The 22,623-nt window shown below is 38.9% G+C and overlaps 1 long non-coding RNA gene across 3 annotated transcripts in view; it reads right to left on the bottom strand.

Annotated features, from left to right (window-relative positions):
* Positions 1 to 1,740: 1,740 nt before the first annotated feature.
* Positions 1,741 to 22,623, bottom strand: part of LOC106945734 (uncharacterized) — a 28,530-nt gene continuing 7,647 nt past the window's right edge. Inside the window, exons 3-5 of one of the 3 annotated variants that reach the window (XR_001424629.1) lie at positions 14,807 to 14,825; positions 11,707 to 11,969; positions 1,741 to 2,642 (exon numbers count right to left, since the gene is read on the bottom strand). This is a non-coding gene — a long non-coding RNA (uncharacterized LOC106945734). The remainder of the gene's footprint in view (positions 2,643 to 11,706; positions 11,970 to 14,806; positions 14,826 to 22,623) is intronic. The other 2 variants (XR_001424628.1, XR_001424627.1) reach the window with 2 other exon arrangements.

The raw sequence follows: 22,623 nt of genomic DNA on the forward strand, positions 1-22,623 counted from the left end.
CCCCTCCTCACTCTCAGTGTGTTGATTATCTTGTCACTTGGTTTGACAGCAGCTTTTTGCACCTCAGTGTTAGTAGAACCAAATAGCAATGGGATTAAAAAAAGTTGGTACCAAAGGGTTTATAGACTAATAATTACAAGACTGTAAGGTTGAGTATGTTGGTGATTTTATATACCTATTGTACAACATACTGTCCTTGCAGTTCTTTAGTATGCAGCGGACCCTACCTATTTGCGATTCAGTACTTGCAGATTTATCTCTGGAATACAATTCCAAATTATTTGTGGATTTCTTCAAAGCATTTTCAGAATATAGCTATGAAAATCTGGAATATATAATCCTACTTGACATGCTACTGACTGGTGCTTGCAAAACAACCAATTTGAGAACATTATTTCCCTTGATGCTTATTGGCTCTACCCCCAAGAGAGGAAATAAAGACTACCTTTTAGAGTAGTGCTAAGATGGTTCCCACTGTGCTTATTAATGCATACTAAGGTATATTTGATGTTTAGACTGTTAAAACAGGCAGTTTTAGGTGTTTTAAAGAGGGTCTTAAGTATTTCCAGATTGAACTATTCACAGGCTGCTGTGGTTCCGAATCCCCATGAATACGAGGGGTGCACTGTAACATTGCAGTGTGATGATGTAAAACAAACTCAAAAAGGTTATCAATCAGGCCACGAACTGGTTCAAACCAGAATTCAGTACAGCTATTATATAACTTTGGCAACAGCAGAAGACTTAAACTAAAACCAGCAATAAACAACTAGTATAAGAAATCTGTTCTTCCTGTCCTGCAAATATTTAACATGGGTAAGCAACGACTTGTTTTCTTTTTACACACCTCGACAAACTAATCCGTAAGGCCAGTGATGTGGAGCTTGACTCTCTGATGGCAGTGTCGACAGAGGAGCTCAAAGCTGCAAGCAGTTTTGGGTAATGTCTCCCACCCACTCCACAACACAGGAGTACATGTAGCAGAAAACTAATTAAAATAATAATAATAATAATAATAATAATAATAATAATAATAATTTTTTAATGCTTTTATAATCAACGTAGAAGAATTTCCCCCCCTGATGATCAATAAACTATTCTTAATCTGATTAAAAAATGTTGCTTTGAGAGTTTTACATGACTGGCAGCCATATTGGATTTTGAGGTCTGGGTTAGTAAGAAAGGATCCAACGGTTCCAGCTGGAATTCTTACCTACGGGTTAATATTATGTTAATTTTCACAACTTAGATCTAAGAAACTTTACATGAAAAAAAAAGTACAACAGCAAATAAATAATCATTTAAAACACACACACACACACACACAAAATACTGAAAAGGTTTAATACACTTTTTATGATGTCACAGTAAGGTGATGAAGTATAAAAGTCACTCTTAGTGAGAGAGTAAAATCAGTGCTTCTGGACCAGACTGACTGCTAAAGAAAAGTCTCTGGTTTGGATGGGATTCACAGAGCAGATCAGTAGAGAAAAACAAAGTATCTACAAAAAGTGTACAATAAATTGTTTCTGTCTTCTTTCATGCTCCAGTGCACATGTAGACTCAGTGAAGAACAACTTATCTACAAACAGGAAAAGTTTAATAAACTTTAGCCACTGTTTTAAAGAACAAGAAAGTTTTTTTTTACTTTAGCAGAACAAGACAGTTGACTTGACTTCGAGTGCATCTATTTGTTTGCCATTTAAGGGAAACCACGGCCTAGTATTTTGTTTGTTTTTCATTAAATCTGCAAAGGCAATGCATCATGGGTGTTTAAGGAATAAAAAGAACGCTACCCCCAGAAGCTCAGCCTTTTTTCCTAAATTTGCGTGACCTGGGCAGGATGAAGCTTTTGCTGAGTTTCCCCACACAAAGGCCTCTGGGAATTCACAGCCACAGTGCCACAATTGAGTCCCCAACACCCACCCCTCAAAATCTTGAGGTCCCCCTACAATTCTGCACTACTTCCTGTAATCATCCCCATATGTGGTGGTGGCATTTGGTCTCCTCCACCATGGCACACGTCATTAGGCTGAGCTTTAAGCAGGTCTACCTTGCTCCAGGCCATAGGGGAAACTTTCTTGATGCAGGTGGGGGGTAGATGAGTTGGTTGAGGTTGGGGGGTGGGTTAATGAAGCACCGGCTGAATCATACCACCTAGAGAGGTTTTGACTTGCTGAGGCAGCAGCAGCCTACACATTGGCCAGCAGCAGGTCTTGTCCAGCGCTGATGCTGAGCTCACGTGACGAGAGTGTCTGTAGGAGGGTTGGATGGCAAAGGTCGAGCCAGTGAAAGGTGTAAATCCCAGAAGGGGACCGGCCTAAAGGTCAGTCAGTCATGGCGATTAGTGGAGCCATCGACAAGATGCAAGAGAGTCGGGGGTGGCACAGAAAGCCTCCCACTGTCTTCTGCATTCGAGAACAGACACCATTGTTTAAAAAAAAAAAGCCACCTTAATGACATGTGTGATTTATATTTCAGGACAATAGGTGGAACTTCCTCAAAGAGAAAGAAACACTTAAGCAACCATATGAATAACATGCACCGTCTGTGCTGTTGTTGACTGAATGTTGTAAGTTTGTGCACGTCCGCTCTGATGGTTGTTGTTTCTTCAAATGTGTGTCCTGTTATCAGACAGCCCTCTGCAGAAATGAAAGAAAAGGTGGAATTTCTCAGAAAGATGTGACAGTTTAATTGCGCATGACTCAATAAATACACAAATATGAAGTCTCTCTAAAAAGATTGGTAATGTTGTTGCCCCTATTACAATTTCCAAAAGGCAAATGTGACAATTTATAATGAAAGAAATTCAAAATGTTTTTTTTTTTCTTTCATAAAACATACCAAAACAATGGTTACTTTGGAGGTGACTCTGGCTTAGTGGGGACTGTTGTCATCTTGCAATTTCCTTTCATTTGAAACAAAAAATCAGAGATATGAATCAGGCTTCTTTGGCAACTACATGTAGTTAGTGTTACATAGAACACTATGTAACACACTGAACCCCAAATTGCCTACCAGTCTGCATGTCAGTGCAATTTGTGCGCATGTGTAATTGTAGCTGGGTAAATCTTGCTGTACTGTAGAGGTACAGCAAGATTTACCGTACTGGATTAGCTAGTGATCAGTCAAGACAATTACTGATCACAGCTGTATTTGGAGAGTTCTAGACTTTGCTTCTCAATGTACTTTACAAGACATGCAGGTGGAACTCATATGCAGTCATAGAAAACACGATTCAGTCTAGCTTATGTTCAAATTACATTATTTAATTCCAGGAAAGTGCCACCATAGACACAGATTTAGATCAGTTTACCTTCAGTCCATTTCAATATACAATAAGATTCAGGCTTTCTATCAAACAGGTTAACCTTGTTTTACAGTTTGCTGATTCTACTCATCTATCACAGAGCTTTAAAGAAAAATACTTATATGTTGCTGAAGCACTGTTATTCAATCTCTTCATAAATAAGGTTAAAGATGCATCAATACGTTCCAAAAAAATTTCAAAAAGAAAAAGAAATATTACTAGACTTTCAACAGACAGAATTTTATTGAATACACTAAATATAAAATGAAAGGAATGCACATGAATACAGAAATGTGCTTGTATTAACAAGCTAATCTAAGCCATCAACTAGTGCATGTAAATTTGCATTTTGTGGACATTATTTAAATTTATTTGGATCATAAAAATGTGACTGTTTTGCATTAGTGGAGATCTTTCTCAGGATTTTCCCAGACATCCATCAGCAAAATGGATTTTTTATTTGTAATGGCTATTTCAGTCATTTTTGTGAATGACTCAGAATCACAATATTTATGCAAAGTTCACATTTTTGATCAGTTTTAATAAGTAAGTAAGTTTTTGTGATGTCTGAGCCATTACTTAGAAAATACTTAAATTAACTCAGTTTTCAAATGATTTTACTCTTTTAAAAGATTTCTGGAAATTTTATTCGCACCATGTGCAATACCTGCTGCAGCCCAAATTCTTAAAAGTTATTTAGCTGAGTTAGGTCTTCACTTTTGTCACCTCAGCATCTGTAAGATCTCGTGCTTCATTTTATACCCACCCTGTGACCTCATTCACCCCTCAACAAGTTAACTATTTCCCCCTCTCACCCTGGGTCCAAAGTAAGAGAAGACTAGTGGTGCGCCACTTAAAACGAGCCGGCCGAAATGGAGGCGTAGCCATCACCTCCCCACATTCACAAATGCCCCCTTAAATGGGGAGAAGTCAAAGACAGGAATTCTAATCACTTGCCTTCCCCTCCTTTTTGTTGAGGGAGATAAATAAGGAATAGAACACAATTTGAACCGAGTCCAAAGGCAGGGGAGGCACTGAGAGTATTGTTGGATGATCTCCACTTAGCGGAGGCAGGGGCTGAAAAGGCTGCTGTCTTGTTAGTTGGTGTGTAATGAACAACTTTCACAAGCCAGTTGGTCAATGGGAATCACAGTGTTCCATTTCTGTGCTCTTACAAATTCACATTAAAATTGGCTGGCACACTGTGGGCCTGGCTTTAAGCAAATAATAACTGAAAGAATGAATGAATGCTAATATCTTCATAAACAATTCACTGGTGGTGAGTTTGTGTCGTGTTGGTCACCAGAGAGTTGAGTCTTATCTTTCATGTAGCTGGTTAAAACAGAGCAAGTGGGGGCGTACAGCGGCTGAAAAGGACCGCCTCTGTTTTGTAATCGCTCTCTCTCTATCTTTTCGTATGACCAGACCTTTCATTCCATCCTTTTCACCACAAAAGAAAACGAAGAAAAAAAAAAAGTTTGTCAGTTCTCTGTTCCTTTTGTTGTGTGCTTTCTTCTCTGTGCTCTTTCTACTTTTATCCTAATCCCAGCCATGCATGAGCGATCAGTTGTGTCCTGTTGTTTCACTGTTCTGCTGGTTCTCAATCAGTAGGGTTCCTGCTTTGTTCCTTTTTTTTTTTTTTTTTGCCAAACACAGAAAAGGTAAAGGGAAGAACGAGTAATGAAATCTAGGCCTTTGTATGCCTCATCGGGATTTTTAGATATAGCACTGACTGTAATTAAGTCAGATTGTTGTGATGTTGATCTCTGCTGCTCTCACCATTGGTCTTTGGAGAGTTAAAGAAAGCCAGCATCAAAGCTTATATCTTGAGTCCAGCAATCAAAGATTCTACCTTGTTTTGATGTTTGAATTTAATAAATAAGGTTGATAAATATCAGAACTTGTGGAAAACCACTTCCTCACACCCTGACATGCCCGTTTTCATCTACAGAGAGGAACGAGCATCTTGAAATCTATCTGAAATCAAAGACAGAGAAGTCATTCTTAATAACACAAACTCTAAATATTCTTTTTGTATGAAGTATGTTGCAGGCATTTGGTGATTAATTCCTTAATATATTTTTTGCTATTCCACCTTTAGCTTTTTCAGCAGATGCATTCTATGACTTCTGACGTTACTAAAGTATGGAGGGGGTTTAAAACTTACATTAAGATAGCTGCAACTACTTTAAATCGTAAGCAGTGAGGTGTCCTTTAGAATAGAATAGAATAGAAATATTATTTATTCTCCCACAGTGGGAAAATTCAGGTGTACAAACAACAAACTAAAGATAAGTGGAAACGTGTATTCACACAAAGGTAAAGAATATAAAACAAGAATAAGAGACTGTATGATAAGGGTAAATTTACAATATAAAACAATCATAGTAAACACACATTAGAAGACATGCAACTCAGTAGAGCTACTTAAAGAGTTGCTTAAAGATTTGCATTTATCTTTGTGCAAGACAAACAAAAACCGTTTTACAAGAAGTGAAAAAAAAATGCAAACAACAGCAATGTCCAAATAACAGCAGGTATGTAAACACTTATTGAGTTTGTTGAAAGCAGTGATGAGAGGAAGGATCTGCGGTGATGCTCCTTTGTGCACCTAAGATGCAGCAGTCTGCACTGAAGGAACTCTCTGCATAGGGCAGGGGTGGGAAATCCCAGCCGGTGTCCTGCAACTCTTAGATGTGTCCCTGGTCCAACACACTTCAATCAAGTAGCTGAATCACCTCTAAGTGCAGTCAAGTTCTCCAGAGTCCTGCTAATGACCTCATTGTTTGACCCAGGTGTGTTGAAGTAGACACATCTTAAAGTAGCAGGACACCAGCCCTCGATGCCTGGAGCTGCCCACCTCTAGTATAGGGTCTCCGACATTGTCCAACAGTGAAATTTTAGTTAAAGTTCTTGTCTCCCTCCACCTGTGCTGGGCCGAGGGGGCCTTCCTGGTGAGCTTATCTTATTTTGAGCTAACTTGTTTATAGTTTCACCACAGTTTTCTTTCCGTTTTTTCCTTTGGAGCAGTCACATACTTATATGTCGCTGCAAATATGTCTGCAATGATTCCTAGTTGCACTGTTTGCAGCTACACTATGATACAAAAGTAAAGAGTCTTATGCCTTTAGCAGGTGTGGAAAACATGCACCAAAGTGAGACGAGATTATTCCGTCAATTAGATTAATTTCTCCCCATTACAATTCAGCAGCAAAGAAATCAAGATGATTGTAGCATCTAATGTAAACGGAACCACTGAAGAACCTGCATATCTGATCTTTTACTTTGTCAATAACAAGCCGATGGGGAAAAAAATCCAAAAGTTTACTTTATGCTTGGACTACAACCCAACACAAGAAAAGAAACTCTGCCTGCTGGAAAGAGTTAATAGCACCTCTGGGAGCTGGTCACTTTAGAGTTTAATGGATTCACCAATACATTAAACCCTTTTCTCAATCCTGACCATTTTATCCATCTTTAAATATTTTCTCCACCATTAAAAGAACTTATGAGCAACTAATCAAAATATAGAAAATACCAGCTCAATTTCAAATTAAATTATATTTGTATCTTTGTTCTGTGTCTGTAGCAGTGAAGTTACAGTGGAGTTGAGTTGCTAAATATGCTAGTATCCATTCAGGATTCTATTTCATCAACCTGTGGAAGGTGAAGGTCCAGCTATGATTACAGAGTCTCTTTTATTAAAGGATCAAGGCTTATATACCTGCATATTCTAATCCCTAATCTCTTTTCCAGACACACTTGGTTTATGTGTAAGAATGCTGGTCCAAAAATTTCATGCATAAGTGACAAAAGCATACATTTTTAAATATTTAGCTTCATCAAAAATAATGTTGAAGGCTTACTAAGTTTGCCCTACTTTCAGCTTCTTTCAGTGCTTTATATAAATATATTCATATACACACTTTACTTTTATAAAATCCTGGTGTACTTTTCATAAAGTCTCTAGTCAAGTAATAAACTTGGTGTGAACATGTGAGCTCTTTGAATCCATTAGTTATTAATTATATATCAATCCACATTTTCCATATTAGTGAACAAATTCTACCTGTCCCACCTTTAACAACACATCAAAACATTTATAGATGGAAATTCAGGATGCTTAAAGGTATCTGAAAAAAAATTATAATTACACCCTACGGAGAAATAAAATCCAATTTTCTCTCCCCGACCTGCAAATTTACAGACTTATTTACTGACTGCCTTTTCAGATTTTATTTTAAATGTTTTTACTCATTTACACAATTAAATTCTGTAATTATTTCTAATCAACTTTGTGTTTTTTTTTTTAGCTAATTTGAGCTAATCCCTTTAACCTAATCATTTGCATTGCATTTTTGCAGGAACTGCAAATATTCTAGCTTCCTTTAAGTTCTGAGGTGCTCAGTTTCTGATGCCCGTTTCAAAAATAGACGTGTAACATGGAGTGCCACATCACCATGCAGTGCAGGAGGAATTACAGACCTTTAGAACATTTTGTTGTAGGGACTACTGCTGATTGCTGTTGCTGAGGTGATTGTTATTAGCATGATCACAGCAATATATCCTCCATATGGCCTCAGTGGGGACAGAGGCCGAAGCCCGTTCAAAGGGACAGTCATTGTTACAGGCTGATCTCTAATCTCTGTGGTTGTCTGCCCTAATTAAAAGTCTCGTGGTGGTGTTGGGTGCCTGGGCCTCTTCACTGCAGGAAATTATGATCGCAAACGTCTTCCTATCGAGTCCTGCGCTTGGCACTACAAAGTGACGCGGGCCGCCATTACCTGAATGGGCTGGAATCAGAGCAGACAGCCGCATCATCCCGGCTCTTAGTCTATCAGGGCCGTGCACAAGTGGCCATTGTTGACGCCAAAAAGGGGATTAAGGAGGGTCTTCAAGGGAATTGATTTTCATGTGAGAACAATGGAGGGGCGCAGAACACTGGGGCCTGGGACTGAATCACACAGCCAAAGAGTTTTATAAAAAAAAAATAAAAAAAAAGAAGGGGTGCGCCGTGAGCACTGAGATTAAAGCAATCAGGCTCTTTACCCCCACTCTTTCTGGATAGCCCTCCTCCCCTCTCCCTCCCTCTTTATGCCCTCATCCGCCCTGCACAGTAATTTTAACACAAATAATGACTATGAACAAAAGCCCATGAAGAATATTAACAAAACAAAGAAACAAAATTTGCTTTTAACCAAATTTTCCTGTTTGCTTTTACCCAACTAAGGACCAGGAGCAACTCCCTGGGTTGAAGTTTGTGCAGAATATATGAGCAGATTCTGGACACTTTGTCCAGTGCAACTAAGAGCCTGGCCAAAGGCTCATCTGTGTATGAGGAGAGGCGACATGATTCTTTGGCGGGGAACAGAGTTGGGGGGAACATGACGCGTCAATGAGAGGGGATCAGGGGTTACGGATGAAAGAGATGGCCGCCTTGTCCTCTGTCTTTGGCTGACTGCATGCAGCTGTGAGCGCCATTGTGGACATGCTCATTTGCATACGTTTGGCAGGAGCACCAGGAGGCAGAACAGGCCAAGAGGAGTGGCCCCCCGTTTAAAATGGAGGCAAAAGGGCAGGCAAGTAAACACCCAGTGCTTGCAGATACATACCCATGCATTATCTCGACTACAGTACACACAATGGCAGTGGCCAAAGGAGGAAAAATAGGCCTGTTAGTCCAAAATCAACATGTAAATGCAAACAGGAGTCAGAACGTGTGCGAGTTGTGTTTCGGTGGATGATGAGGCCATGACACCCTGATGTCATAATGACAGACATCACGACTGACAACTGAAGGAGTGTGCTGTGTGGGGCTCTTGGCCAGCGGCAGAGGGGTGTGTCCCGCCCTGACTAGAGACAGGTTTATTGGGTCTGATGAGCGCTAAGCTCCTGTGCCTAACCACAATGGAGCCTGTGATCTCCCTTTGTGGCTCATTGGGAAGCACTGGTGCGCTCTGCAGCCCCCGCTCTGTCATTAGACAGATTGTGAACAGGCTGCACAAGGCCCAGCCAGAGATGACGGAGCCACCAGCCACTTCATTAGGGGCATTATGAAGAGAACTGAAGCTTTCTTCTGCCCGCCTGTGTCCAGAATTCACAGGTCTGTTTAATCACATAATTCTCCTCAAGTGCCCCGAGGAGGCTGCAGCACAGCAAGGGCCCTTTAGACCCATGACAACTTGGAGAGATTAATTATATTCATCTTTTGGAATATCTGCAGAATAAGAGGGAGTTTGATATTGGCTCATTTTTATTTTTTTTTCTCACGTCTTTTTCCAACTAGGTCTTTGATGTCCTCCTGTTATTGTTGGGGGACGTCTGTGCAACCCTCTGCTGCCGGAGCTTTGATATGCTCCGGCAAGGGTTAGGGGTGAGCGTCCAAAGGTCTAGGGCCAGGACGTCCTAACTTCTGTCTTGGAGAGGAATGACCCCTGGACCTGAGGGTTGGTCAGAGAGCCTCCAAATTCCGCCTCCCTTTGATGCACGTCTCTTTCACAGCAGTTAATTAGCCAGGGTGGCTAAACGTTTAGCCTGGGTGTGAAAGAGTCTGGGATGAGCATGTGTGTCCAAGACATTGCCTGCTTTTTTTGTGTGTCACAAGGTCTTTTGAAACAATGTGGTACTTGGACAACTTGTTTGCATAGCATGGTGGCTGAATGCAGCGGCCTATTCATGAGAAGTCTTTCAGAAAGAAGAGTTTTCCGAAGGCCTTTCTGGCACTGAAGGGAAGTCCTTGACATTTCACTCATTTCATCTAATCAACTACACAATTTCGCTCTTTTTCTCAGTCTTTGTTTGTTACAGGAGTCTGCGCTAAGGAGGAGGGAAATCGAATACCCTCTTATCTCTTAAGCGGCAGTTACTGCAGTCAGTAAAAATGTTCAAGTCACTGAATCATATCTTTCCTTCATCTTCGCTGTCTTTTGGAGCATTAATATGAATTTCTCAGGAAATAGCTTTCATCAGGAGGAGCCAGAGTTTCATGCAGGATCCAATTTTTCTCTTCTTTCTTTTCTTATAAGGAGTCGTGAGCCAGATTGGTAGCCTCAGCTGTAACATGCTGGATTCATCACTGCTTATATATCAAGTCTTTCCTGCTGCACGTAAGGAATAATAATTTCTCAGTGTGACGGTTTGAAAGAGCAAAGAGAGCCTGTTTGTTCAATTCTGGAGAGGCAGTGAAACTCCCCTTTACTCTCTGGCCTTCAGCGCCGGGGCCTAAATAACAAGGTGTTGCAACTGAACAGCAATTGGGTTGAATTTAGACCAGACTCTACTTTCAATAAATATGCCCGCTCTTTTCACAGCAGCACAGGTCAACACAGTTAGCTGTAAGATGCTCCTCAATCTATAAGGCAACCTTCAATCATTTGCAAATCGAGCAACATCAAATAATATTTCATCTCAGGTAGCCGGTGGCTCAGATAGAGCAAGCAGGGAGCCAGGTTTAGTCTGGTTGACATTGCAAACATATTGATCTTCTATTGAACGCGCTGCCAGTCCAGACAGTTTCCAACCCCAGGGACCCGAGAACCAAATTATTCTCTCATTTTTGGCTAACTTCTTTCTTTACAAAACTGTATAAGCTTTTTGGAAAGACAAAGTTTAAAGTAAAATACTAACTCCAATCCTGTGCATCTCTTTATTTCCGTTCTGTTATCTTGTCAGCTTTGCAGCCATCTCACCGCAGTGCCTTATAGGGATTCAGATGCATCAGTTGCCATTGCAAACTATGATCTCAAAGACATGTTCCAAAACAAGGCCCTTTTGTCTTAACAGGCATGAGAGGATTTTAGGAGATTTACACCCTGCTTGTGATTTAAACATCAAGGCTTAACCTATTTCTTTATGAATAAGCAGTTGCAGGGGAGTTGCAGCTCTCCCTGGATAACTTGATGATTCATTCATTTGTGGATACATGCAAAGGAATCGCTTTAAAGCCTTTGTTACTTGAATATGTATCTCATGAGTATAGCGTGTTTCTTGTTTAAGATAATGTATTTTGGCCAGTGTAAACGGGAAGAGGAATCTGTAATCTCAGTGTCATCACATCTGCTGTTTTAAAAGGGACATTTTCCAAGTTGTTAATTACACATTTGCAAAAGGAACAAAGCATTCCTATTCCCCATTGAATCATAAGCTAAGCTAAACAGCATCATTTATCCAGTATGTTGAATTTGTTTGGAAGCTACTGTAAGCTACTGTTATTCTGCTTTTCAACTGCCATCAAGTTGATGTCTGTAAAGTAGGGATGATATTTTCTTGACTTGCTCCTTACAACATTTTGTATCGCTCTGAATGGAGTCAAGAATGAGGATCCAACGCTTGCTCTCCAAACAATTTTGAAGACTCTACATCGTGTGTTATCCAATGATTGCCGCAGCATCCGGTACCTCTTCACATGCTTTTCTGTTTGCAGATTGCGTGCCGTTTGCTTTGTAGTCAGGACAGGTTTCGGGAGCCCTCTTCTGCTCGGCCACCTGCCGCTGTGGATCGATCAGCTCTCCGGCACCTCAACCCAACGCCCCCACAATGCAGCACCCACCTCCAGAAACCCACTCTGTCCTTGGCTACATCACGCAGACCAACAGGGGGCTGGCTTTTTCTTCTTTTTTCTTTGCTGAGAGACGTGGGGCACATCCATACGATGTCAAGGCTGCAGAAAAGATAGTGTTAGCTGCCTGAGCTCACATCTGTTTGGCCACATGCAACAAATAACTAAAAATGGCAGGTGTGTGTGTGCATATCAGAGATATATAAGATGATAGCATTTCAACTTTTTACACATTTTGTTACAACACAATTATAAAATGTGTATTTTCTTGATCTTTATTAGATGGTCTAACATCTGGAGAGGCAGCAAATAACGCACACAGTAGTGCAATATTTTTTAAATCAAAAAAGGATGCATGGCATGTTTTCTTATCAAAATATAGAAACTGTGAAATAGATTTGTTTCAGTTTTCTGTTCTCTAATATGCATAAATAAAATCCAGCACCATCAAGGTGTCTTAAAAATGTATTCATTGTAATCCAGTAGTCAGAAATGTCCTTACTGTTTCAATCATGATGGTTCTGTATAACATAAAACCTCCAACATGTTTTTTTTTTCTCAGAGAACATCAGTTAAAAACAGCACCATGAAGAACAAGGAGCATAACAAACTTATTAGGTTTAAAGCAGAAATAGATTTTAAAAAAAGTGACAATTTTTGACACAACTGAAAACCTACAAAACACATGAAAGGCCAGACAAGAATATCATCTATCAGAGAACCTGCTAAGAGCCTCATGGTCACCCTGGAGGAGCTGCAGAGATCCACGGCTTAGTAGTAAAGATGTGCCACAGGGCCAGCCTGAGGTATAGGTGAACTTTATGACTGCCTGGGGCCCTCGCTTGTCCAGGGCCCCCAAGAGGAATTGAATTAACACAGGACAAGCTGACAAATACCCCAGTTGTAAACTTAAATGTAGAATGAAAGGGAGAAAAAGGATCAACTACAGACAAAATAAACAGGAGGTCAGCGGTGCTGTAGTGGATGGAGGGATTAACTAGAGGTGGGCCCAGAAGAAAACTCTGCTTAAGGTCTGTCACCACTCTGATCCTGCTACATTATGTCAACAGAACAAATACTTGTCATGATCTTCAAAAATTTGGCCTTTATAGAAAAGTAGCAAGAAGTAAAGATTTGTCAAAATAAAGCCATCAGAATTCATGTTTGCAGTTTGCCACAAATCCTTTATGGCACACAGCAAACATGTGCACATATAAGACCAGAACGTTAATTTTTAGCTAAGTACATACAAAATCTTTATTGTGGTAGAAAACTGGGAAACAGTGCTGTCCTGAATGCAACATCTCCACTATGAAACATGGTGGTGGGAGCATCATGCTGCAGGATTGTTTTCCTTCAGCAGTGACAGAGAAGATGGAGAAATTTAATGAGAAAACCTAGAAGAAGCTGCAAAAGAGTTAAGACTGGGATGGAGGTTTATCTCATGCTTTTCAAACCGCATGTTCTTTTCCTTCGGCTTCACAGTTATGTATAACTTTGTGTTGCACTATCTCACAAAATCCCTGTAATAGACACTGAAATTAAAGTTAAAGAAAACACTGTATTTTGAAGAAGTTTGGCAAGTTTTCTGTAGTAAAAATAATTCAGCTGTTTCTTTGTTTTACCTTTACTAAAAGAAATGCTGTCAGTATTTTATATCCCCATAATAAATTAGGGGGAAATGCTGCAATAGAGAATTATATTTTCTATACATACAGAACATTTGAACTTTAAGTGTATTAATTATGCACTGGTCGAGACTGGAGCGTCTAAAGGAAACATTTAGAAAAAGGTCACTAGCATATGTACAGGGTAAAGATATGCTTGCATTTAATTAAGACCAGGATAGTTAAACACATGCTGAGACACTAATGAATACCAGCCTAAAAGAAGCACAGGTTAAACTGCTACACTGCAGCCAAGAAGGGTGCTTTTCCTACTCAACTTTTTATGAAAGAAAATCCTTCCACTTGTCAGCCTCATAGTGGATCATTGGTTTTGACAAAAACAAACCGGGATTGGAGGAGGAGTGGAAGTTGTGCCAGACCCTTACAAGGGACTCCCTGCTGCATATCCAGAAGAGAGAAGTTTTCTATTATCAAGGACTCTCCCTTAATGATGAAAGTAAACAACATGAACAGGAGTGTTTAATATTTCATAGGCCACCCACAGGTGTGGAGATGTGCAGGGAATACATACATCTATATGGCAAAGCGAGGCTGATTAAGATGGAGGCCACTGTCCCAGCTGCGGTGTGCCGGGTCTCCTGTGAACATGTGTGTATGTGTATAAAGTCTTGGACATATTTGCTGCCTCAGTCTTTTTATTTTCCTCCTCACCCACCCTCTCTCTTTCACCCTCTCTCTGTGGTGATATATGGAACATATGGGAAATTATTGTGGGGTTATAAAGGGCTGCTGACTTCAACAGACATGCAATAAATTACACTGTTTGTGTAGGGGTGGAAAAACACAAGCTCTTTAGGAACACTTAGTGCAGATTTCCTGTACACACTCAACTCTCCCTCTTTCTGTCTTCCTCCTCCCCCTCGTCTTTTTTTTTTCCTCTAACACCTCCTCTTACCCTTTAGCCAGTTCCCTCAGTCTCTCTCTGACTTCCTCTCACCATTGTAACACAGACCACAGCACAATCTCATTCTGTTCTCCTAGTTGGTGGTAACACAGTGGGATATATCCACACAATTACTCACATAAAACTCGTAAAGCCTGGAAAATATTTTAATAGTTTCCGCACCCCCTCAGTGGCTACGAGCTGCATGTGCAGAGCTTGGTGAGCACCACCAACATTATTGGTGCAATTAAATGTGAAACACAAGAGAGGAACATGGGGGAGTGGGAGCACAAAATGGCTGTAAACAAGGAAAATGACACTTGACAAGTTGTAATTTATGGACGTCGTTTCAAAGGCAAGAGACTCACCGTTCCGACACAGGCAGAGCTGCAAGAGTGAGGCACAAGGAAGCAGGCATTAGAGGAGCTATTCACAGAATGTTAGCGCATCAAAGCTACACAGACACAAAAAAAGGGAAAAGAGAAAGCTGTGACTTCAAAGTGGAAGCATGATGAGCAACACAGAGAGAAACCAAGAGAGAGACAGGAAGTGTGTGTATGTGTGTGTGTGTCATGAGAGAGAGGATGATGGTATCCAAAGCAAGCTCTGAATGGGGAACTGAGGTAAAGGGGGGTTTGAGAAGGCCCCTGGATACAGATGAGCACTCCTCGTCTCAAAGAACCCAAAATCAAACTTATACACAAATTTATGCACACGTACACACACACACACACACTGTCTGTCTGGGGAAGGCACACCACTAAACAGAATAAAGTAAAAGTTGAGCTCACACACCCCAGGCCTATCTGGAAACAAATCAGCGTCACCATTTACGTGTTTACTCTCTTCAGAGAATAAGGACAAAACTGCACCAATAACATTCAGCAAAACTAAATAAATAAAACTACATAAATGGAGGGTGTTCTCATCCAAGCAAAATAAGAACCTCAAGTTTATTCTAAGGCCAGATGAGTGATTTCATTTTTTTTTTTTCTTTGACCAAAAGTGTAATGCTCTTCTAATGAACATAATCTCCTATTGAAATATGAGCAGATAAGTGTTTTTTTTTTTTTAATTAAGATTTTACACCAAAATACTAAATTTTAACAATATCGGCATTAATACAGTGTCTTTTTGACAATGTAATAGTAAAATGTTAATGCCTCCAGGTTTATGTAATGAACAAACAGAGATCTACTAATATTTATTGGGCTTGACCTTATGGGCTGTTGTGTTAATTACACATTCAGTTTTTGCTTGGACAAAGTTAGAGCTGAACATGCATGCTCAGTATTTTTCCAGTGTCCTGTACTGATAACATGGTAACAGAGATTAGTTTCTTTCTTTGGGGAGTTTTGGATCCTAAAACCGGATCTAATAAACAGTAAACATCCATCTTTGGAGCTTAGTCTTTAAAAAAAACAAGCATGTTAGTCATTCAATTACTTTTAATGGCATTTTTAAGTGGCTGTCTGGTATTAAACTAAAAAACCTTGGTGTTATTTTTGACCAGGATATCTCAATAAAATGCCATTTTAAACAGGTGTCTCGGTTCTCCTCATTTCACCTATGAAGTATTGCAAAAGGAGTCACACTAAGAAACTAGTTCATGCATTTTTTTTTTACTTCAAAGCAGGACTACTGTGAGTTCTTGCACTCAGCAAGTCCTAAAAATGCAGTTATGCCTTCAGCTTATCCAGAACGCTGCAGCGAGAGTTCTGGTGAAAATTAAAATTAATAATCAAGCTTCATCATATATTAGAGATCTGATTGCTCTATATGTTTCCAACAGAGCACTTCGCTCTCAGACTGCAGGTTTACTGGCGGTTCCTACAGTTTCTAAAAGTAGAGTGGGAGGCAGATCCTTTAGTTATTGGGCTCCTCTCCTGTGGAGACAGATCGCAGTTTATTTTTTCTAACTGGTTCAGAGCTTTTCTGCCTCTCTGTCCTCCATACATGAAGCCAATAAAAGGGCACTACAGCCATTAATTATCTACTTTTTCTTTAGCATAGAAAATATTCCTAGATGAGTGTTTTTGTGTTTCGCTTGTTTGCAAGCTCTGTCTTCTAAATCCTCAGCCAGTGGCAGATGGCTACCTACACTGAGCCAAGTTCTGGTTCTGCTGGAGTTTTCTACCTGTGAATGGGGAGGTTTTCTTACAGCTTTCGCTACATATATGCTTAGGATTGCTGCAAAGTCAACAACTCAGTGCAAACTGTGTCCACATGCTTGTGAATGCTGCAAGTCAGTGTCTTGATGCGATCTCTGTTGTTTCAGAGGAAGACATTTTTACAAGTTTGAATAGAAAACTGAACTTGAGTGCATTGTTTGATAACTGGGATCAAATTGGAATATGAAAGATTTAAATTGACTTTGAATCTTTCTGTATGATCAATTGAATGGACTTTCTACTATGTTTCTAAAAATATCAGTTTTATGCTATTAAATGTTTTACAAATTGTTGACAGTAACTGTAAATTGAAATTTAACAGAAGAATATGGTAAAGATTGTAACCAAAAAGGCAAACAATGGTTTTCAGACAATGTTCGTCTCCTCAGTTATTATCCGTTTCACCTTGTATTTAAAGTTTGATGAAAACAGCTGAGATAAACAAAAGCAGATTCAGGAAGTAAACATAAAAACATCTTCTTTGTTGTGTTTTTAAGAGCAGAGTGAGAAAGTGCAAAAAACCTACATGTCATTGTTTTTCAGACTTTCAGTTTACTTTTCAGAACGAGTTTAATTTCACCAGCCACTCTCAGGCTTAATTACTGCCACATCTGTATATTCAAGAAATCACTTCAATAAGGTTTTCTTGCTCAAAAACCACTGAATTTGACTTACGTAAAAACATTTACGCACAGAAAAGTGTGACAAAATTCCTCCACAATGAAGAAAGCTTATTGCCAGTGTTTGCAAATACTTGTTGGCAGTTGCTTCCAAAAGGTGGCACAACGTTTTATTAGCTTCAAAGAGCAATTACGTTTCCACATATGGACACATGTTGTTATTGATAACTTTTCCTAAACAATATTTCCGTGTCATATTCCTTCCATTTCTTTATGGTGCATTTAGCTGATCTTCAGGGGGCGTTCAGAACCTCAGACATTTTCTTTGTATCCATTTTTTTTACATACTTTTCAAAAATATTTTCTCTGATTTGCTTTGCTTGAAGTGTTTTCTTTGTCTCTGCTGTGATGGCAGCCAGGAATGCTGATTAGCCAGTGGGTGGACCTTTCAGATACAGGTGTCTTTATACTGCAATCAGTTGAGACACACCCACTGCACTCAGATGATTTCCATTCCCCTCATTGTGACACTATTAGCACCAATTTGCAGAATCTGTGTTTAACTGGATCCCGATTGTCATTATTTTTGTAAAAACAATAGCAAAAAATATAAAAAATAAAGTTTTGTCAAAAATTTGTTGATCATGAGTGATTGGGAAAAGCAATAAAAGGTGTAAAACATCCAAGGGAATTAATACTTTTATATGAAGTCATGAGTTTTTTTAATAACTGAAAACAGCAGCTCTTAATCTTAGTAAAGTTGCCTTGAAGTTCAAGGCAATAAAGATTTAATATTTTGGACTTTTTGTAAATCTATTAGTGGTTTTGGTGAATTTTCCAGGTTTTATTTTCCGGTGGGGCCTTTCTGGGTGGATATGCATATTCTCTCCATACAGGCACAAATTTCCTGCGGACACACCAGTTTTCTGCCATAGTCCACAAGATAAGGCATGTTAGATTCACTGGCCTTTCTAAATGGCCCTTAAGGGGAAGTGCATGCTGGTTTGTCCCAGTGTTGGCCCTGCCAGCATCTTGGCTGATTGTAATAAAACCTTCAGTCTCTTAATAACCCTAAACCTGCTTAAAAAGGTAAATAACATCATTCAAGACCCCTGGATAATTATTTAACTAATCTGTTGCAAATAGACTGATATAAACTAGGAATACAAACCAGATATCTTGTGAACAAAAAGGAGGAGGACATTGCACCAGACAGGAGAGTCTAATTAGATGTTTGAGTATTTTCAGCATGTCGAAGATCCAATTTAAAAACTTGGACATAATACTAAAAATTACTACAGAAACTGACTGCCTCAGAAGACTCTTCTCCTAGAGGCAAAAACTCTAACTTGATGCTTCTTTTATATCACCAGTCAATTTTTTTTTTCACCAAGGACAATAACTGCAGTCACACAATTTCTGTTTCCAGTAATTATGGTGGAAAATTCAGAGATGACAAAAGGAAAACTACACAAAAACGACTGAGAATGCTGTAAGTGTGGCATTTTATAAAACATTAAAGACAAAAACATGCTCAACAATTAACTGAATTATCTTCACACAAATGTCTGACATCAATGATAGCGTTGTAGATATATTTCTAAATTTGGACAGGAAATTACTTGTGAGTAAAATTAAACAACTCTTGTAGTTTTTGTTTTGATTGTTTGTTTTTTTCACCTCTCACTTAAAAAAATTTTTGTTCTCCAGTCCAATTCATCTGGGAAGCTGGATGAGATTCAGGAGGTTTGATAATAAAAATCATTCATACAACAAAAATCTTTCTCAAAATAATTCACATCTCTCAAAGTGTGTGTGAACTCCCAGTTTGCTGCTGTTATATTTTGTTGCATAAAAGCCACCTGAACTTTCCAACCTGAGACAAAACAGGAGTTCGTGCCAATCTTATTCTTACTGAAATAGTTCAAAAGTCATCATAAGGATCAATACTGAATATGTGTTTTATGGTAACTATCATTAGCTATGGTAGGGAGTTTTATAAGGAGTTTTATTTTTGATAGGTTGAACTATTGTAGGTATCACAGAGGAAGACTTCTTGGTGTCTAACACCAAACTCCCTTTAACTCTCCGTCTGTTTCTGATTGGTTGAGCTGCTTTGTTGATCCGGTCCAGGTTGAGTTGTAAGTGAAAGAGCAGGAGGGAGAGAAGCCGTTCTAAAGTGGCATTTGTTTTACGAAAAGAGATTTGCATCATATGCTCCATGTTTGATTATGAGTGAAGCTCTGCAGGAGTTTGTTTCTCACATCTCAAAAATGTACTAAGGCCTTTGGCAACTTTTTGAGCGCTGTTACGGTCCGCGCAGGACACACAACTTAAGGAGTCCAGACCAAATTACATAAAACAAAAGGTTTTATTCAATCCGAGGCTAGACATAGAGGTACTGGGGAATCGTGGCAAAATAAACAAAAGTGTGGGAGCATTCACGAACCAGCCAGCAGTTGACAAGCGCATCCAGCGCATTCACTGGAGAATACAAGTATCCAAACTGTTAGGATTTTAGGTTGTTTTAGAGTTTCATTTGATTCCAGATTCATATGTATTCTGTGTTAGCTATTTATTTGGACTAGATCGGTCTTGTTCCTGTTTTTCTTTAGTTCAGTCCTGACTTAGTGACTCTAGTTTATTATATTTATTTCTTGTGTCTAGTTATTCTTAGTTACTCAAGTTTATGTTTAGTTTTGCTTTACTGTTAGATTCACTTCCCAGTCCTCATATGGACTCTCCCTCACCCTCTGTGTCACTTTCTCTCTTTCTCTTCCTCTTTCCTCAGTCTGCCTTCTGCTCTCACTTCTCGGCTCACTTCCTGCTGGTTCTTTTCATTATATCCCGATTTTTTTTTTCCTGTTGGTTCCTTTCCCTTCTTTTCCCTAGAATTTAAAGTTTTTGTTCTTCTCCGACTTCCTTGGTTTTCCTGTGATTTTGTAAGTATTTTGCTCCTCGTTTTTTCATTAACTCACCAAAATCTACTCAACGTCTCTGCCTGCTGCATTTGGGTCCATCAACACAACCAACACAAGTTTCTGTTTTGTACTGCTGGTTGAATAAACTTCCTAGATAGGCCACAATTTGCCAGTCTCTTCTAGCAGAGTCAAAAATGGAGGTAAACTTTGTATTTTGCATCAGTTGTTCAACAGCATCAAGGATAACATGGTCCTGTGCTTTCCACGTCTTGTGGCTGTTTGAAAATGATCCCGGTGGAATAATGATCGCCTAATACGCCTAATCAGCTGAAAAGCAGATTAATATGACACAAGACTGATTAGCTTGATAACTTCTGCCACTCTGAGAATTTATTTACTTTGTCAAAAAGCTCACTGTGATATGAGCTTTTTTTCTACTAGAGGTAAGTATGTAATTACTGATAATAACATCACAGAACCTCATTTCACAAAATCTGAGTTTAATGATGCTGATGTGTTGTTATAACAAAATCAGACTTCCACATTTCCAGTTTAGAACATCCCCAAGAATCCTGACTACCTTCATATTGAATTCATGGCAAATATTTTCAAAACAACACAAACGTTTTAGATTAACAGCAGACATTATCTGCAAAAGGATAAAGGTGCCTGGTAACTATAAGGATAATAACCTGGAAATAGTTTTTGATGACTGAATAATAGATTGTCAAATTTATTACAGCTGGTGGGAATGCCTGCTGAAGCACATGTATATATGGTTACTTTATTAATTGTGTGAAAATTCAGTAGATGATGGCTGCAGTGCTGCATAAAGATGGCTGGAAATCTCCCCTGTCTAATTAATACTTTGCTAACTGACTTGTCATTAAGTCTTTAATTTACCATCTGAGATTTTTAAAAACTGGAGTTTATGTGTTGGATAATTCAGGCTCCTGAACTGACATTAAATTATTGGAAGATGAAAACTTGTCACTTAGTGAGTACAAGTTAAACAAAAATATTACAGTTTTTATTTTTATACATGCAAAAATCTCAATCCACAAAGATTGATGATTACAGAAGATTTTTTGCTGTCATAAGGAGAAAGTTAGATTTTTTGTTGTTTTAGTTGAAATGTGAAAACACTAAAGTATATTTCTGAATCCCAGATAACTCAGTGTTGGAGTGAGGTAAAATGCATACAAACTGTGGGGTATTTTTTTGTTTTTTTTAGGTTGTGAAAAGTTAAGGACATGATTGCAACATGAATGCAGACCAGGTCATGCTGTAAAACTCAAATCCATGTCATCTTCAGCTCATATATTTACAGTTTTTGTTGTATTTTTTTTTTCTTCTTTTACAAAATACTTGGTTCTGTCATTATAAAGCAAATATACTCCGGAGTTTCACAAAAACATTAAACTAATTTCTCTTGACTTTCTAACTAGATGTGTTTTTACAGTATTTCATACTAAATAATGTATTTACTTTACCAGTTGAATTGTGAAAAACAAAAATGAAAAAATGAAGGTTTTAGGTTTAGGTTGCTATGTATAGTTACTATCTCTGCTTTTCTGTAAGTTTTGCCTCATTTGTGGGACACTACAGGGCCTTATTTTGTTTAAAGTTTCATAAATAATAACAATTTTACCAAATAAGTGAGTAGTTAGTTACTTTTCCAATCTGTTACTGTTAGATTGTTACCATATTTATCTGTTTCTTTTGTTGTCACTAAACAAAACAAACAAACAAAGAAACCCCTGATGTATTCATGCTGTTTGTTTCTCTCCTACTTCTTGGAAGGTAGCTGAGTGCTAGTGGAAGGTATCCAATCCCACGGCTCTGTCAGTGCATATGTGTGGCTGCGCTCGCGAGATGGTGAACAGAACAGCCTTTACTCTGTGAAAGTAAATGCATTATTCTGAATCCATGGGTAATACAGACAAAAATGGCATCTTAACAGACATGCAGCTCGGTGGAAAGAGTTTAAATATGAAGAAGCACTTTAAGACAATGGTTGCCAGTTCAAACGGAGATGTCAGCGCTACAGCTGGCGTCTCCAAAACAATGGACACCCTTTAGTTCAGCTAAAGCTGTCAGTCCGGGGGAGATTGTGGAGTTTGTTTCCGGACACATGGTGGAGGAAATGCTACATCTGAAAGGAGGAATGCATCATGTCATGGCTCTAAAATAAATAAACCCTCTCACTACTTATCACTGACAAATGAACGTTAACTGCTGATCATTCAAAAGACTTAAATCTGTTTTTCTCAGTATTCCATACATAGTTTTCTATGCAAGTTGTTGTTTAGAGTTGTAAATAGGCTGTTAGAATGAGAGCTTTTCAGGATGTGCTGCAAAGGAAAAAGAAGACTGACAGTCCTGTACTGACTGCTGTTGGTCTGTAATGCTTAGAAATATGTTGACATTTCTGAAATAAACTTTCCCGTCTGCAAATAGACTTTATAAATAA

This window comes from Poecilia latipinna, unplaced genomic scaffold (genome assembly GCF_001443285.1).
Source record: "Poecilia latipinna isolate Pla-1442-1.1 unplaced genomic scaffold, P_latipinna-1.0 Scaffold159, whole genome shotgun sequence".
In the NCBI taxonomy this organism is placed as follows: domain Eukaryota; kingdom Metazoa; phylum Chordata; class Actinopteri; order Cyprinodontiformes; family Poeciliidae; genus Poecilia; species Poecilia latipinna.